The 14,058-nt window shown below is 45.9% G+C and overlaps 1 protein-coding gene across 4 annotated transcripts in view; it reads right to left on the bottom strand.

Moving 5' to 3' along the window:
- Positions 1-3,548, bottom strand: part of MET (MET proto-oncogene, receptor tyrosine kinase) — a 92,452-nt gene extending 88,904 nt beyond the window's left edge. For 2 of the 4 annotated variants that reach the window (XM_042793124.1, XM_042793123.1), the window contains exon 1: positions 3,127-3,211. The gene's annotated coding sequence lies outside the window, so the exon portion shown is untranslated. Of the gene's footprint in view, positions 1-2,068; positions 2,113-3,126; positions 3,212-3,353 lie in introns of those variants that run through there. The other 2 variants (XM_032998783.2, XM_032998781.2) reach the window with 2 other exon arrangements.
- Between the last annotated feature and the right edge of the window lie 10,510 nt (positions 3,549-14,058).

Here is a 14,058-nt window from a genome sequence, read left to right as displayed (position 1 = left end):
TGGGAAAACCGTTTCCTTCAAAGAAGTTATATCCTTGACCAATTTGGTCTGATAACTTCACCTCTCCTTTTTTTTCTAACGATTAAAATTGGAGGAAAAAAATACTTTATCTTCTTGTACAACATCATGGCTTTCCTGAAGGCAAATAGCTTGGCAATTTGCTAGATTTGTTAATGCTAGAGGAAACAAGTTAGCACACATACCATGTGTTTGAATGCCTTTGGAAATTAGATTGAAACACTGATTTGATTTCCTAAAAGGTATCTTAAACAAGGCAAGGTTAGAGATTTGGAGAGTAATGAGAATTTGTGTGACTTCAAACAGCTCTACATAAAACAGACCTGATATTCTTGGGGGGAAAAGGTCACCTAATTATTCGTTTCCTGAAGGCCCTGTCTATAGTACATTTCCCCTGGGTAAGGAAACTGATTTAAAAATGGCTTCTGCTAACGTGTTTGCATCAGTTGCTATGTATGAGATACAGATTTGTTAAAACCATTGCCAACAAAAACACAACACTTTCACAAGGAAAGAACAACAGAAACCTTCCTGGCTTGGCTGTGGCAAAGAGGTGCCATCCGCAGAGCCGTGATCTTGCCCCCTCGGTGATGGCATGCTGCTCGGGACCACGTGGCGTGACCGTCGGCAGTGAGTTGCACAGGTTTAATTACCAGCTACAACCTTTGCATAGGAGGCAAAAATCACCGGCCGCGGCCACAGCGGACAAGAGGCACAGGCTGATGGCTCGGCTGAGGGTAACAAGTCTAATAAAACCTAAAATTGTGCCACTGGCTAGAAGGCCAGCCAGCAAGGCAGCAACGGGGAGGTGGGAAGCCTGGACACAAGGGTTTCACAGGGAACAGCGATGAAGGTGTGGCTGCCACCCCAAATCTTAGGAAGGTTTGAAGTAGCACACGCTGCAACCCATTCCTTCTCTTTTGCACCACACAGGTCCTGTAACTCCCCTCTGGGTTTCACGTTCCTGTAGATTCAGAGAACTCTATTCAGCTACTCTATGGCTTTCTTGTTGAAGAAACGATGCGCGTTTCTGTCGTGCTGAGAGAGCCCAAGCAGGATTTCCCTTACACTAGATATTCCACAAACACACATGGAGATGCAGAACCTCTCCTTGCTTCCTGCCTGAAGTGAGCAAAGTCTAGACACATCACTGCCACAAAGGCATCGTGGTAGAAAGCAGGTCACCCGGCAGTCTGGGACTCCCACGGCTGCAGCTCTGGCTCTCTGGCTACCCCAGCGCAGCACGTTGCCGGCATCAGGTTCCCTTTGCGGCTGTGAAGGCAAGGCTGCTGCTCTTGCACGGCGGCCAGCTGTGCCAGTTACTCTCTGGAGTCCCAGAAGCCAGATTTGGGAGGCAGCAGGCTTTGAATTTCTCCTCCGAGTTAAAAAACACAGAGCAGTTGCTTTGCAGATCATAGAAGAATGAGAGGAGGTGGGTTGGCCCCTTCAATTGCATTGGACCAGCAGGAGGAGGTTACAGGTCATCTGCTGAGGTACCAGAAAGCTATAAATGCAGGAGAATCAGGATGGGAAAGGCAGTCCTGAGAGGACAATGTTTGCCACTCAGTTTTGCATTCACAAGCTGTTCATTGAACCTCCGCGGAGTTTTGGCTTTCTGGCCAGCTTGCCCTGACTCCGTGTGCTCCCGTCTATCTATAGGTTGCACTGTCATCTCCCCTGAGCAAACGACACCTCCACGAACCACTCTCCAGCCACAACACGTGCAATATAGTTTACCAGTAAACTATATAAAGAACTGCTATGCAGTGGTTATCCTCTGGAGAATAAAAAACCAACCAACCAACCACACAAAAAAAATAATAATAATAAAAAAGCCCTATAGGAGGATAAAGACAATTCATTCCCTTCCCTTCAAAAAGGCAAAGAAGCTGACTCTCTTTTCTGTAAACAGAGATGAATGCTTCACAAAATATTCCTTTTTCCAAATGATTCAGTTTGTATTAGAAAATAGTCAGAAGAAGAATCATACAGTGCTGCAGAAAGATTAGAGCACACAAAGAACAAGCAATACAGTCATTCTCTAACTTACTTTGTTTTCAACATGCAGCTCCTGCCAAAGGCTAGCTTTTTGCTCTTGCAGTGTATGATCTGTAAACATTTAACCAGCTCTTAGAGAAACATGTGAGACACTTTATCTTGCCTGATTATAAATCCAAACCTCTCAGATCTCAAAAAAAAAAAAAAAAAAAAAAGAAGAAAAAAAAAAGACACCATCCCCTTGCTGGTGTACAATGCAAAAAGCACCTGTAGGATGAAAGCAAATGAACTACCACAGATGGCATAGGTTCTTTGGGAAAAGCATGCACTGCAGCTTGAATAACCTCCTACAGGTTACAAACGCACAGTTTGTTAAACATCACTGATACTCGATTATTAATCCCTATTTTAAGATGTCTGTACAAAACTTCCAATTTCTAAGGAATGCACTTAGTATTTATAAAGCCAAAGATCACCTAATTTAATGCTGACATGGAAACAGCGGTGGAATGCCATTCTGTGGTGCGAATTATTTACCGTTTGAAACAAACCCTGCTTTTTTTTTTAAAAAAAAAAAAAAAAGTCCAAACCGCGTTACGAGCGCAAGGAAGCCTGTGAACGCCGTACAGCCCTGAAGTACAAATCCCCACGCTGGGGGATCCTACGGGCTCGCCCCGAGCCCTCCCTCAGCCTCTCGGAAGGCGGCCGGGCTGCCCACGCCAACCCCGCGGCCCGGAGCCGCCGTTTCCCAGTGGGAACTTCCCCGCCGCGCCTGCGGGCAGCCCCGCCGCGGACAGCCGCGGTGCCCGGGCGCTGCTGCCGGCGCCGCTGCGCGCTCCTGCCGCGCCCGCGGAGCGGGGAGAGGCCGGGCAGCGCGGCCGCCGCAAGCCGCCCAGCGCAGAGGGCAGCCCGGGGGAGCGCCGCCCCGCCCCGCCCCGCGGGTGTCCCCCCGATCCGGGAGCCCTGCGGAGCCCCCGGTGCGCGGAGGGGCAGCGGCGGCTCCGCGCTCCCGCGAAGTTCCCGGGCGGGGCGCGGCGCGGCGCGGCGCCCGGGCCGCTCCCCGTCCTTCCCCCCGCTCCTGGCTCACGCCGTCCTCCCCGCGGTCCTTACCGGAGCGGGTTACCCGCCGCCGGAGGGACGAGCGCTGCGCCCCGGCGAGCTGGCTGCCCCGGCCCCCGGCCCAGCCCGGGCGGGGCGGGGCGGAGCGGGGCGCAGCCCTGCGCACCTCCGCGACCCCGCGCCGCTCTGCCCGCTCCCTCCCGCCCCGCAGCCCCCCCCCCCCCCCTCCTCCCCCCCCCGCGACAGCGCCGGCCCCGACCCCACGCTGCCGTCCCTACCTGGGGGGCGGCGGGGGCTGCGCGCCCCGGCGGGCAGGGTCCTCCCGCCCGGCACCTGGGCTGCGGGGCGGCTCTGCGCGCCCTCCCCTCCGGCGCCTCCGCCGCGCCGGTGGCGGCTCCCAGCGGTAAATCAGCCGGTCCCCTCGGCTCCCTCCGCCCCTCCGGCGCGGTCCTGACCTGCCTGTGACTCACCACATCGCAGGAGCCCGGGTGCGCGGCGGGGGGAAGGAGGGAGGGGGCGCCTCCTTCCCTCCCTCCTTCCCTCCCTCTCCCCTCCCTCCGTCCCTCCTTCCCCCCCCCATCCCTCCCGACCAGGCTCCCCCAGCCTGGGGGCAGGAGGGGTGGCTGCTTCTCCCCAGACGGGCAAAGCCACGGATGGACCCGCCGCGGCCGCCCTTGGTGGCCCTTATCCGGCACCCGGCCGTTTTGGGGTCGAGGGGGGGGGCGGCGACGGGCGGGCACAGCCTCCCTCTGCGCCGCTGAGCACTGTCAGGTGTCCGCGCTTGAGTGATGCTGAAGGCTTATCCTGAGAGGACAGGACTTGGGCACCTCCAGGCACGTCCCCAGCTCTCCCCCCCCAGGCTGTAGCTAACAAATAGTAGCTAACAAATTCGGCCCGTATTGCCCCTGTCATAGTGGCAGTCCTGGCTGTTCTCTGAACGGCTGTCCACGTGTAATTCAGAGTAAACGCCCCCAATTCATACAGACCATCAAATAGCTGTCTCCCCCCCCCCCCCCCGTGTGTGTGTGCTTCCTACAGGGTACTAAGCGGCACAGGTTGGGGGCCTCTCTCTCACAAAGTTTGCAAAGCAGACGGTGTCTTCGGCTTTCAGAGGTGCTGAGAAACTGAGTCACTGGGCAATGCCATGTACACTTGTGGAGCTGCTGAGAGGCTGCAAGTCTCAACGCTGGGGCCTGCACCAGAGGACCCATCTTTTTTGTGGTAATGAGTTTCAGCAGCTACTGATTTAAACCAGATTTTAAGTGAAAGGCTCCATATTCCAATAGAAGTTGCTGGAGACACCTATTTTCCCTTTTCATGCTTCCTTTTTTGGCCCCAACTCTGCTCCCCTTAATCATACCATTTAAACTGACGAATGCTTTGCATGAGTAAAGTACGAGGAACTGTAAGAAACATTGCCCAGTTTCATGATTAACCATGGGAGAATCATCAGACCTTACATCAAAACATTTTGAAAGGGAAATTAAATAAAGTATTGTATGTATTTGGTTTAGGCCTGGGATGTCACCATGATGCGTATGTAGACAAAGCTGGACATCAGAACAAAATGCTTTTAAAAAGCAGTTAGCCAGCCTTCCACTAATCTGCATCAGCAGCACTTTCACAATTTGTTTATCTGTCTCTTCTTTCCTGTGGGCTTTTTGGCACTAGTGATAAAGATATCTAACCTAGCTATAAACCAGTTCTCTGCAAAAACAAATGTGTGATCGAGGCAGTGTGTAACCTTTTATGTATTTAACTTGTGAAATTCTTACTCTGCAGTATGTTTTACTGACAACAGATAGCCTGTATCAATAAGAAGAGTGTAAGGAGGCTACGGGTAAAGCTATACTTATTGCCGCCTCATTTCATGTATGTGAGCAGCACACTAAAATTATACGAAGTGAAAATAAAACCAGTCCCTTTTCCTGCTCCCTGACAGATAAGATTGCTAAAAACTAACCAGTGATAGAGATGTTCTGATTGATCCAATCTAATTTATTTGAAGTCCCTGGAAATCTGTCCATTTACTTCAGTGACCTTTACTTCAATTAATACTCAGCAGTAGTTAGAAAGGGAAGGCTGAGAAGCAGCACACTCAGTGCCAGCCCCTAGAGGGAAAAGCATGGTTACAGTTGGATCGTGCTACTCACTGGGTTTACAGATCAGCTAATCTGTACAAGTTACACCAGAGTGGGAATAATCTTCCTTACTAGATTTGAAAGAAAATGATAAATACATTTCAGTCCGGTGTTCATCCCCTTAAGGATAGCCCCGCATGTTATCTGTCCTTAGCCCGCTCCTCGGTTCCCTGTGCACCTGCCTGGGCTGAACAGCCAGCGCCTGGGCTGTTATCAGTGGGACAGCCTGTGCTATTCTAAAGCTAACAAATGGATTGTCACTAGCATAAAAAGGAGAAACAGATGTTTCCTTTCCATTTTGACCATGACGATGCCATGTTATTTTAGGTTAGCTGTATGAGACAACTACACTGCAGCCGGGCTTTGATAATCCTCGGATACTCCTTTCACTGTGTTTGCAATGATGTGTATGCACCATGAGCAGCTTCTCAGGGGCTTGAAGCACCTTTAAGATGCAGGAACTGGTGAAAAAGAAACTACATCCTTCTTATTTATCATCCTGTTTTTTTTATAACTTTTCCTCGCTTCTCTCTCCTGTCCAAAAGGAGCTGGCCCTCTGCACTCTGTTAAGGCATCTGGCGTAAGTATGATGGTGCGGCACATTTTAGAAAGTTGACGGCACTGCAAAAAGCAATTCAAAAGAAGAGTCTGCTGGGGTGATCCATTCATCAAGAGAATTGGAACGCACTGGGGAGATTACTGGCATGTGCTTTCCAGCCCTGACGTGTTTCAAGACAGGGAGCTGATGAGCAAACCTTATCACTTGTTTAAGGATACAAACATACAGTTGCAAGGCTATGTTGAAATTGAACTTTCAAATGTAAAGATAAAGAAAGAAAGCACAGGAGGATTTGTATTTCTATGCTTTGGCAGTAGTACACCCAAAACACACTAAGGGGCTCAGTTTGGTCCTATGGGTTCGATTGTGAAATAGATTATTATAACTACAGGTAGCAAGATGGAAGTGAAAGACCAGATTCACCTAGGTAACCAACTGCTATTTAATTTCGATAAGGAAAAGATATTTAAATATCTCTGTGAATTTGGATCTAACCACCCTTGTAAACCTGCATAATCAAAAATGGGTCTACTATGCATTTCTGTAGGATCACCCTATACTATATGGCACCACAGCTATATGGTACCATCAGTGGATTTGCTCTTAGAACTCTGCTGCAGTCCTTCACAACTTTGGGAGCAGATATAAAATGTAAATGTCATTGTGAGACTCCAGAGACTTCTGCCTTAGCAGGGCTTACTCATGAGTAAATGATTTCACAGGGAGAAAGACAGTGGAAAATAATTAATTTAGTGCTTAAGAACATGGGAGACAAAGATCTCTAGACCTGATTTTAGCAGTGGCAGGTATCAGACACTGTCCTGTTGCAGTACCCTGCAATGTGGACTGGCAGTAGCTCAGTCTGAGCCTCTCTAGAAGGTGATACACAAAAAAAGAGCCTTAGATGACTCCACCCAACCCAGCTGCCTTACAGACCACTGATCCAAAGGTAAAATATCAGTGCAACATCCTGCTGGGGTAATGTGTAACTGTAATTCCTTCAGAACCTTGTTTACTGGAAGGCAGCCTGGCTGCAAATGCCGGAGGCAGCTTGGGGAGGGGGGTTGTGCCAGAGGCACAGTTCCCTGTGGCTGTTTTGTCCCTTGAAGTCACTCTAACTTAATCCAACTTTCGCTTCTGTCTTCCCTGGGTGCAAAAAGCACACGGTGAGCAGGGACGGGTGGTGTTGACTAGGCTCTGGAGAAACCATGCCTGTGATGGTTGTTCTGCTTCTCTGGAAACCAGACTAGTATCACAATTGCTACTTAGATCTGTAGGCTCCAAAGATTTGATCACCGCTGCACTTTATGGATATTTATTAATTATCTAGGCATTTATTAACTAAGCCTGTAGCTTAGTTAATTTAGCAAGCTAAATAAGTACTTTCTGTTTGTTTGTAAGAGGATCAACAGTGGTGTGAGAAGAAATTTCAGACTGTGGCTGAAGGTTGCAAAAGTCCCTTGCAAAGCCAGAAATAGAAGTCCCCAGGTAGAAATCCTAATCTCTAAACACTGAGCTACCCTGGGCAGTTCTCCATTTACATGGAAACACAGATTGTAACCAAAGGTGTTTCCACTCATTGCACTGTGTATCACAACTGATTTCTTTTATCTATTTATTGACTGGGGAAAGGGAAGTCCTTTGTTTAACCTGATGGGGTTTTTCTCCTTATTTGTTTCTCTGGTTGTAAATGAACACCACAACTGAGTGATTCCAAAATCCAAATGGTGTAGGCATCAACTATCTGGATTGCTTGAGAATGGAGAAAAATAGGAATGGGGTTAGTGCATCTGAAGGCTGGTTTGCCACGGACCTGTGTCCCTGTTGTGCCAGCCCTGTTGCCTTTGTGACCATGTGGGAAGCTGGTACATGAAATTCAGGAATCCAGCAAAAATCAATCACTCGAACAAAGATTAGTTTACAGACAGAGCAGCTCTTCAAATCCATGTGCTATGCAGTAACATGAGTGCTAGTACCTGAAAAAGGACAAGGTCAGAGACTGAGGAGGAGGGTGGGTTCACAGCAGCCGAGATTTACCTTAGTTTAAACTGAGGAGGCACCTCACTCTCCGGAAAGCAGCAGGGGAACTGGGAGGAGATGGTGTGGATTGCAGTGCTGCTCCCCACCTTAGCCTTGCCTCCCTTCCTAATGAACCTAAGAAATCGCTTCAGGGACAGAAAGCTGAATGGTCTTTATGATTTTATGCTCACATCCCCGAAATGGATACAAGCGCAGTAGCTCTTGGTGCATGTGCTGGGTTCACACAACAGAAGCAAAGGCTTTCCAGCACACCCTGTAGAGAACTCCAGTGTAACTCATTGTGAATCTCTTCAGGCAAAGCACAGTGGCAAGATACAAACCCAATATCATATACATGCCACTTTGGCACTGTAGATTTATTTGTATAAGTGAAAATGAACCTGGTGACATCCAGAAGTCAGATACTCGCAAAGTGAGGAATTTGCTGTGTATTATCTTCATGTGCTTACTGGTACTGCACATTTCATTGCTTTAAAATGGTCTGATAAGTGTAACCATTTCTTGACATGGTTTTCAGTACATTTTAGATGCATTTCCTCCCTCTCCCCCTTATTTTGACTACAGACATGTTGCACTTGTCTTGTAGCAAAATCACTCTGATTATGGTATTTCCAGGATTATTTTTGGACCAACTGCTAGAAAGTTTCCAGAAGTTTCTTTTCGGTCCAATTCCTGTGACTCAGGTGCAGCCTTTTGTCTCTTTCAGTTTGCTGTCTGTGTTCATAAAGGTCATAGCAGCCAGATCATTGGAAATAGAAAATCTGCCTATTTAAAAGCACAGGGACAAATCCTGCCTCCAGCTACGTTGCACCTGGTGAGCAGGGGAAGGGTGTGACTGTACTAATACACGCGTGAGCACGCGTGAACAGAGTCCTGATCAGCTGACTTTTGAAGGATATAAGCTTCGCTAGAGATAATCAGATGCCTGAAGTTAAGCCCATACCTTAGTTTGGTGGTGCTGAGTGCCACGGGCATTTGCAGCCTGGTTTCTGCGGCGGTGCTGATCATTGTACGTCACGGCACAGCTCTGCAATGTGCCGTTTGCACAAGTATTACTGTCGGTGAGCTCCTGCAGGTTGAAAGAGAACGGTCACCTTCAGATTTCTCCTTTGTCTGAAAGCATCTCAGAAAGCTACCGCCTAAGGTAATGCTGCTGTAAGCACTGTCTCAGAGGAGTAAACCAGAAATTTGAGGAAAAAAAGGTCCCTTTATTTTCTGCTTATTTACTTGCATTTATAGAACTCTTCCTCTTACCAGGTTAACTCAAAGATTTTTCCTCAATAATCTTTTCAACATGTGAGAGAGGAGAAAGCATTTTAAAACCAGAAATTGTCATTGTAAAACTTTCATAAAACACCAGGGAATACAGGAAAAAATAGATCCTGTATTGACCTATATTTCCGTGGCATAATGTTGACCAGGTGTCAAGTGGAAAGAAAGGAGAGGCGTTACAGAATGTGTTTGGTAATGAAGTCAATTGCATGCACAAGTCTTAGCAGACTTGGGAGCTTGCATCTTAGCTCTCTGTAAATACCAAAGTAGAGGTCTTTGGCAAAACCTCGGACAGATGTAGTTTATAACGCAAATTTGCCTGGCATGCTTAGTTTTGGAGAACTGTGTCTAGGTTTCATCATCATCTTTTCACTACCTCTAGGGGTTTATACACAGAATTATTTGTTGATTTGGAAAACCTGGTCCTTGATCCACATATGAATGTATTAAATTTTTCTTCTACATGGCCACGAAGAAGAACACCATATTTCTAAAAACTGTAGTGGCTTTTTACTTAATGTTATTAAATATGATCTATTTCCCAGATGTGGTTTAGAATGTGTTGCATTTTATGTACAATACCTATTCTGATACATTTTAAAAGACAAATAAATGTATACTGTGACCAAGCCAATTTATTGTAAATCAAGCCTGGATTTGGTTCATTATCATTAAAGAATCTGCATTTTTAAGTTAACTTTAGAATAACATTGTTGATTCTGTAATGATGTAAGTATATGGTATTTGCCAAAAGCAGTATTTCATAAGGCTGGTTTATGATACAGCCCAACTCATAAGAATCTTGATAGGAGATTATTCCTTTCAATAACTTTCATAATTTAATTAGACACATGTGCTGATTGTGAATCTAATACTATGGAGAATGAAGTCAACGTTAAAATCCCATTATTTTAAATTAGGCAGGAGCACACCCATAATGTGTAGCCAGGAAATATTTGTGCCCTTAACAATACATCTATACTGATAGCAATATGTTTTCTTCACCAAAAAAAAAGTAAAAAACAGAGTGTCCTTGTACTATTATTAAAATTTTAGAGTTTGTATTCCTTTGGGAACTAGTAACACTGCTGCCTAACATCCAGAGAGAGGGTATGTTTAACATACCAGCAAGGACTCAGGTGAGTTTAAAGTTTAACTTTGAGTTTGAGAACATTTTCAAATCAAATGAAACAAGATGTTTCTAGGTAATACTGAGCCAAATCAAAAGCGATTACCTCAGCATTGTAATTTTATGTTTCACTTGCCTCTATCTGCTGAGAGTTTTTAACAAAGGCAAAATTCAAAGTTAAAATGTGGGTTTTCTAAGAACACCTTCCTGATTTCAGTCACTTTCATAGATTTAATTTTATCTCTAAGGAGGAACAAAAGCGCCCCACCAAGAACTGGGCAGCAGGAAAGAGGGGACCAGTAGGACAAAACCCAACCAGCTCAGGAGATTTAGCCATATAATGAGTACATCAGACGTGAGGAACTGGAAGGTGGTGCTTTTTTCCAAATTAAATCATGGTACTCGGCCTGCCTACCTGCCCAGCCTGCTTGCAGAGGGCCAGGGAAGGCTCAGGCATCGTGCGCTGCTCTTCACCTGGCTCGGTGGTGGCTGTGCGTCTGTGCCAGTCCCTCATAGATATGGTGACTGTGTCTGCCCTCGGTTTGGCAGGGGTGTTTTTAATAGCATGCTCATTATACAGAAATATTTTCATTTGACAGACAATTTAAATGATCCTATAAAAGCTGCAATTACCATCAGGACAAATCCAGCTCTGATTGACTCCCACATTAGCTCCCAAAGTTTGACTCCCAACTAAGAGACAAGAAAGATTTTACTCTTTCTTTCTTCTTTCTTACATACGCTCTTTCCCCTTATAGTTGTTTCTCATGCTAACATACTGAAGAACATTTCAAACTCCTCCTGTCTTGATCCTCCCCAAAAACTACTGCTGAAAAGTGCTATTAGCTTCATTTAATGCTGAGGGACTGAGGAACAGAGAAAACCACTGTCTTGTCTAAGGTAAGACAGGAAGAAAACCTCTAGAGAATCAGAGGGAGGAAAGTAGGTCTAATATAGAATTATCTTTCTGAAGGTCCAAAAATCCTAAAGGAAACATTTTTTTTTTAATGCCTAAATAGGTCAGGGAGGTAAGCCTTGTGAAAATAAAATTAAAAAGGCAGCTTTGAAATTGGGACCTTGAGTTATGAAGCTAATTCTGAAAATATTCCTTTTGCCAAAGTTGTATTGTTAATCTATACATTAGTAATTTATTTGCTTAGCCAGCTGCTCACATAATTGCTTGTTTGTGAAACCCAGGGATTTTTGTCTGCAACCATTTCTTGAGAAACAGGGAAGAAGTAAGAGTTATTTGGATCATCTGCCTTGAGCATCCTGGTCACCAGATGAAGCAGCTCACCTCAGTCACCTTGGTCAAGTCAGCTTGTGAGGTCAGCTGCCCACTTCGAAGCATCCAGGTCACTTCAGCCTGTCCTCTTAGACCCCTGGAGAAATAAAAGATCAGTTCTATCACTTCTGTGAAACCCTCAGAAGTTACACTGATGGCAATGTGGGAAGACTGGCCATTCGCTGGGGGGTTTCAATTTCCTCTGAAAGTGCAAGCCAAGACAGATCTTTTACATCTTAAAGTAGTTTTTAATGCTTTTTTTCAGAGCTCAAATGTATTGCAAACATTTTGCTGGTATGTGTTAGTGCTCTTTAACGACAATAATGATGTAATAACTATTAACATTATCTTAGAAGGTTGCGATATGTCTCATTGCACACATCCTATTGGCATTAATCAGGGAAGACGCCTAATCTCAACCCAAACATGTCAGGGGAGTGGCTGGAGTGGAGGTGTGGCTGGAGATAAAAAGGAAAGGCTGATCCTTTTTAGGAAGGAAAGGAAGGTTTCCAGCCCCACCACCCCGCTGTGGGGTGGCCTCTGTATTAGGGGTGGGTTCACCTCTGCTCCCAGCCTCCCCCCTCACCTGGGAAAGACTCAGCTCACTTCATGTGCCTTTTGAAATGCCCAAGGTAGGGATCTTGTCAGTCTGGTCTCCTTTTATAGACAATAGCAGCACAGAGGAAAAACATCTGAGAATGTAACTCAGTGCATCTAAAATATAATTGCTTTATTTTTCTTCAAGGTGGAGGACATCCAATGGTTCCTATCTGTGTCTCAATTATGGATGGGTAGTCAGACAAGAAGTGTCCAGCTTTTTGACTTGGGGTGCTATGAGGGAAGCACCTAGACAAATGCAAGAGTTTCACAACCAGGTGATTTAGATTAAGTCTCAGTGGAAATATTCCTGCAAAGTTTTGTTATCTTCTGTGCTGTTCAAGAGATTTTGTATCAGGTCGTTTTGGTCTCGAGGAAGAAAACACGCAAAATCCACAGATAAAAACATAAAACCATAAAACTGTAACACTTACACAGCTCCTAAATTTCTTGCCTCGAGACTGCTGATGCTTTTTCTCATTATGAGAGATAACATTAGATTTCACCGTAGAGTTCTATCTCTTTTTTGTTTGTTTGGGTTTTTTTTTGTTTGTTTGGTTGGGTTTTTTTGGTTGTTTTTTTTTTTTTTTTTCTTTTTTAAGATTAAAGATGCAGCGAAGTATACAGGGATAATTTCACTAGTTCTTCTAATTAACAATTTCATTAAAGTTTCATTAGAGGTACAGCTAATGAGATATCCTTGGACTACTGATCTACTTTTGTCACAGTAGTTTTGGAGATAGTTGTTAAATGGGCACCAAGAGACGGCAGATATTTTGGCTCATGGACCACCTTGTTTCTCTTCTGCTGTTCATATCCTGGCAGTTCCAATAGTCTGATCAACATTTACTTTACGTGGAACAGGTTGCCATTTTTAAATTCAAAAGTTGCCTGCAAGGGATTTCTTAATCAAATCTTGATGTTTTTTCACCAGCTTGAGTGTAAACTTCACATGCCTCTTTTCTGGATGGGAAGCAGCCTCTGTGCCTTTTGCAGGGATTCAGAACTGGTTCTGCTTGTCCTGGTACCTCTGCCTGGTCTCAGAGCTGAGCGCCACTGCTCTGAATAGCTACGGATGGGTTTGAAAGGCTACAGAGATCTTTCTCAGATAGAACATGTGATTTAGAGACGGGCCAGGTGTGAGCATTTGGAGGTAGGTCTGAGGTGGCCGAAGTGCCTCGGGCTTGCAGCAGGACACAAGTGACAAAGCTTGGAGGAAGACTAGAAGCTGTTTTAACCTGTTTGACATGAGCTGCTGGAGACGGGAGGTGTTCACAGAGAAGCTGAAAGGCTGACTTGGACAGAGGGGTGAAGTGTGTCTTGCGGATGCTGAGGCTCATGGCAGATGTCTGCCCGTTTCCTCAACTGGCTGATGGTACCAATTACAGCTCCACACAGCGTGGCCTGAGCATCCAGCTCACATGATGACACCTGCAAGTAGGCACCTCTGGGTGTGTGCCTTCCTCACTGAACTTAGACTAGAATGGCAAAAGAGGTGGGACCATGGCTGAGATGTTACATGTGGGTGAGATTACCCCAGGAGAAAAACTGGAGAGGGGGCTTAAGAGGCAGAGCCATGTGGAGAGCTGGAGAAGTAGAGGAGAAGATCAGACTGAGGCAGGAGAGAAGGAAGAGGCACAATCACCAGAGTTTTCATAAGGAGGACAGGAGCTGCCATAGAGCCTAACCGGTTGTTTCAGAAGGAGGTGACAGGTTGAGCTAGCCAACTGTGTGGCTCTTGCTCTGAGAGGTGGCTAGGAAATCCCAGTGCTGGCTCAGCTGAGAACAACTCCATTTGTGTGTTTATGGCCCCAAATCCCTGGTGTTTATTGAAGGGCTGGCTAGAATGAGGGAGGAAAGCCCATGCTGGATGTAGAAAAGATTGGAATTGATATACTGTGTTTAAATAAGATTACATTAATTAATCATCCTCCTGGGAATCCGACAGATCCTGGCGGAT

Source organism: Tyto alba, unplaced genomic scaffold (genome assembly GCF_018691265.1).
Source record: "Tyto alba isolate M040663 unplaced genomic scaffold, T.alba_DEE_v4.0 Super-Scaffold_2, whole genome shotgun sequence".
Taxonomy (NCBI): domain Eukaryota; kingdom Metazoa; phylum Chordata; class Aves; order Strigiformes; family Tytonidae; genus Tyto; species Tyto alba.
Note: the sequence above shows the minus strand (reverse complement) of the source record. Positions and strands in the feature narration are given on the sequence as shown.